This window comes from Parambassis ranga, chromosome 20, assembly GCF_900634625.1.
Source record: "Parambassis ranga chromosome 20, fParRan2.1, whole genome shotgun sequence".
Classification (NCBI taxonomy): domain Eukaryota; kingdom Metazoa; phylum Chordata; class Actinopteri; family Ambassidae; genus Parambassis; species Parambassis ranga.
This window is the reverse complement of record NC_041040.1, coordinates 19,149,408-19,154,338: the sequence shown is the minus strand read 5'-3', so window position 1 is coordinate 19,154,338 and position 4,931 is coordinate 19,149,408.

Sequence of the window (4,931 nt, the reverse complement as noted above, 5' to 3'; positions counted from 1 at the left end):
CGTCTGTTGGTCATATGATATGTAGAGCAGTGAGGAAACAGATCAGATGACAGTTTACACACACACACACACACACTGCACTCTGCTTGCAGTCGATTCATGTTTAAACCCGTTCCTCATTCCTCTCAGTCTTTCTAACCTGTTACCCCAGAACACCTGACCTCAAACCTGTTTTACCTACTACCACCACCTGTGAGCTATTAACCTGTCACTGACCGGCTCACTACACAAAAGAACACTAATATGTTTACATTAACCATTTATCCTCTTGTTAATACAAACTCATACACAAGTCGGTCCAATTTGAGTCGCTGCAGAACGTGGTCGTGTAAATATCTGATTTGTAACATGAATAAAAAAAAAACAGCCAAGTGCGGCTCTTCACTCATAAGCATGTGCGAAGTGTTGTCATTATTAATCACGCTTGTAAACAATGCTTAACAATGCTTTCAAGTGTCTATTATTATCACCCCTTTACTTTGAAGTTGCAGACGGAAACACGGCCTTCATTCCTAGCTGATGCTGGAAGCAGGCACCGCCTTGGACTACTTATTAACTCGAGCTTCACAATCGGTTTATTATTCTTCATCACAAAGAAGCAGAGATAACAAAGGGAGAGACTCAGCAGATCTCAATACAAAATTTCAAACAAAACTAAAACCAGGAAATAAAATTTAGAAAAAAATACAAGGACATTTATTTCATCAGAACCACAATGGAAAGAACCTCCATTGTTGGCTTATTGTTTTGGAAGTCTTTGTTTATTATTAGGTGGGTATTAATGAAGTCATTTTCCACCAAAATAAACCACAAGTACATGAAATGTAAATGTACACATTCATGCAGTCTAGTTAGCTTAGCTTCGCTTCACTTGCCTGACAAAGAGGCTGACAGCTGACATGCCCATCAAAGGCCTGTTGTGTTCCATCGGCGTGTTTTCATGTGTGCCAAACATACCTGTTAAGCTACTGTGCTCGGCTGTGACACTGAAATAACAAGTGTTTAAACAAGGTCATTTATATTTATTTATTTTTTTAGATACTTTATTAATCCCAGAGGGAAATTCGTTATGGCTGCCAAGTGCTATACCACTGCGCCACTGCTGCCCCATTGTATTTTTTATCATTTTATTTGTATTATTACATATTTATTCTTATTTTTTGCTGTTTGGGGCTAATAAGATAATCCTTGCCGACTGCTAGCTATATACGTAGTTTATTATTATTCTAGTTGAATTGCTAATCTAGGTTAGCAAGCAGCGTATATAAGATTACTCTCTACTTGATAAAAAAAACAGAAACAAAAAAACAAAGTGAATTGGTAATGAACTCATTAACATATTTACACATTGCCGGTCCAGAGTTACACGTGATGGTTGGCAGAATTTAGCGCCGTCAAATTTGGGACTTCCTCCGTTGTTGGTGGCAGGTGTTTCTAACTTTCTTCTGAGTTTTCCTGTTGCTGTTTTTCAGAAAGAAAGAAAAAAGTGAATAATTCCCAGTGTAACACTTGTAAGTATATTTTTGTTACATAGCTTACTGCACGCTTTACCATTCAGTAAGAGATGTTAGGGGTGTCAAGAGATTTGCTTTCTTTCACCACACGTTTAGCTAGCTACAGCTAGCTAGCAGTTTAGATTAGCCTGACTGAGTTGGCTTATTATTTACAACTAAAACTGTCTGTTGACACCGTGAGGCTAAAAGCATCTGAAAGCTTCTCAGGCTAACAGTTAGCATTTAGTGTTCTGTCGAGAGGTAGAATGTCCCTTCAGAGTTTCCGTATAATGTCGTGGTGCTGGGTTCTCTGTGGTGGTGCGAGTGATTAAAGAAGCTAAGCGGGTCGCTGTGGTCACCTTCCGTCTCCTCCTGTCACGTTTCAGTCCCACAATGCACTGCGCAGTGACAAGCCCTATAGCATGTTGATGAAGATTCTCAGTCATCCAGGTCATCATACATAGAGAGGATTGAAGCAAGGCGTCTGGACTTGTAGAGTTTTCTAGAAGACGTTTCGCTGCTCATCCAAGCAGCTTCATCAGTTCTAACTGTTTGGTGGGGAAACATGGTTTATATGTAGTTACAGACCTCAGTGGGTGGGTCTGGGTAAAACTTAAAAAACTTACAAACAATAGCACTAAATGTTTCCATACTTACCTGTGATGTTCTGGCTGACTGGGCCAGGTGTGTCTAACGACTGGCTAACGACTATGAAACTGCCGGAGGGGGACTGGTTGACAGCCCTTTGTTCTTACTGTGAGTATGTGTAAACTTCCTGGGAATGGATGGAATCACTGCATTGTATGTGGTAGAAAGATGATGTCTGAGGCCACCACCTCTGTTAAGGGAAGGTTTTTCCAGCTTAACATAGATGCTCCCTTGACTCCTCTTTCATACCACCTTTCCTCTCTGTCTAAAATGTGGACATTGTTGTCCTCAAAGGAGTGTCCTTTGTCTTTGAGGTGGAGGTGAACGGCTGAGTCTTGTCCTGAGGAGGTGGCTCTCCTGTGCTGAGCCATTCTTCTGTGGAGTGGTTGTTTGCACATACTCACAGTAAGAACAAAGGGCTGTCAACCAGTCCCCCTCCGGCAGTTTCATAGTCGTTAGCCAGTCGTTAGACACACCTGGCCCAGTCAGCCAGAACATCACAGGTAAGTATGGAAACATTTAGTGCTATTGTTTGTAAGTTTTTTTAAGTTTGACCCAGACCCACCCACATAGGTCTGTAACCACATATAAACCATGTTTCCCCACCAAACAGTTAGAACTGATGAAGCTGCTTGGATGAGCAGCGAAACGTCTTCTAGAAAACTCTACAAGTCCAGACGCCTTGCTTCAATCTTCTCTACGCCCTATAGCATAAACCCTGAGGGGACATTCTACCTCTCAATACAAAAACACGTTAGCTAGCTTGATGCTAAAGTGTAGCTATTTGATAAGTATGACAAAAAAAATATTTACCACAATTTTGCAAGTATTTTCTTTGTCCTGCGATGATTGGCATCCACGCATATCAGCTTGCACTTCCAGCGGAGTACGCTGCAGGAGAAAAGATGGATCACATTTTCAATAAACAGAAACTGAAGAGGTGATGATGGAAAATAAGAAACTGAAAACCTGAGAAGAAGAAACACACACACAGCACAGACCCTGGAAGAAGCTGGAGGTTATCATGTTGTATATTATAGCAGAGGAAGCAGAGAGCCCTTACACCGCGCTGATGTTACACTGCTCTGTGATCTCCTGCCGCCAGCACTCCACCGCTCCTCCATGTTTTTGGATGGAGTTCACAATGCGGGCTTTGGAATAAGACGTGCAGCAGCTCCGATGACCTGACACACAAAGGCTGAGAAGTCATCTGATCTCTGAATAGAAGTTTCTTTCTGCTGGCAGCTGATAACAGTAACATGTCAGGTGTTGACCTTGGAGACATGTTTTCTTCCATGAACAACCGTCTCTGTCTGGCTTCAGCTGAGACGAGTGCTCGGTCCTCATCCTGTCCCATCCTGCCTGCACTCGCCTCTTCACATCTTTTGTTTCCACACCTTTCTGTCGCACTTTACCGTTGACCTCACCACGGATCACAACGTGCAAACATTATTGTCCACAGAGGCCTACTGACAACAGCAACTACTGTTCATTTTATTGATTTTATTTAATTGGCCAAATTCTATTTTATCTTATTTTTATTAATTTATATTAAATTTTATAATTTATCTTTGCATTTTATTTTTTTTATTTTATTGTAATTTGTTTGTACATTTTTGCATTTTATAATTTCCAGTCATTTTATTTTATTTTTGCATTTTATATTTTTGATTTTATTGCATTTTATTTTTTGTGTATTTTTTTTTTGTGTATTTTTCTTGCATATTTCCCTATCGTTAACCCTCATGCAGATACACACTCTCATTGTCATTTTAGCCCTACAATTAACTAGACACACAAAAAACAAACAACAACAAATAGCATCAAGTTTGCGTTAGCACAGTCCCTTTGATGATATCAGCCAAACTTACCTTCTGCCTGGTGCAGAGTCTCAGTCATTGCCAGCACCAGGATGAGGTGAGTGAGCAGCTTCATGTCTGCAGTGTGTGAGCTGGATCCTCTGTGTGGACTGTGGGAATGGGTGTGAGCTGCACCCAGAGCGTCCCTTTCCCCCAGAGGGAGGGCCTTCTGTTAATGTTTTGTTTGCATGGCTGCTATTAAGTTACCTCATCATATAAAGTAGCAATTTTTCATAGTAGCCATTGGGTGTAAATGACCCACGAAAAAATTCCCAGATTCTGATTTGACGTGCCAAAAAAAGAAAAGAAAAGAAAAGAAAGAGATCGTCATTTACAGTCCACTACAGATTACAGATTAGAAGGATCCAGTTTCCTGCTGTTATTCATTATTAACCTCGTTATTAACAGCAAGCCCTGGATTAGCCCTGTGATCAAGGTTCTCCTTAAAGAGAAGAAGAAAGCCTTCAGGTCAGGAAACTGGAAGGAACTGAGGCGGAGCATCAGAGAGGGGAAGAACATCTGCAGGAGGAAACTGGAGGCTGAGCTGCAGGACAACAACATCAGTGGAGTCTGGAAGGGCCAGAAGAACATCTCTGGCTTCAAGGGGAACAACCTCCAGCCGACGGGGGACCAGAAGTGGGTGAATGACCTCTTCTTCAAGTCCTGTGCTGAACAGCTGCGTGGGATCTTTGAGCACATGTTCAACCTAGCCTGAGGTTGGCAAAGGTACCACTACTGTGGAAAACATCATGTGTGGTGCCGGTGCCAATGATCTCTCACCCTAAGGACCTCAACATCTACAGACCAGTGGCACTGATGTCCCATCTGATGAAGACACTGGAGAGGCTGGTTCTTTCCTGCCTGCGCTCCCTGGTGAGCTCATCAATGGACGTCCTGCAGTTTGCCTATCAGCCTGGCATTGGAGTGGATG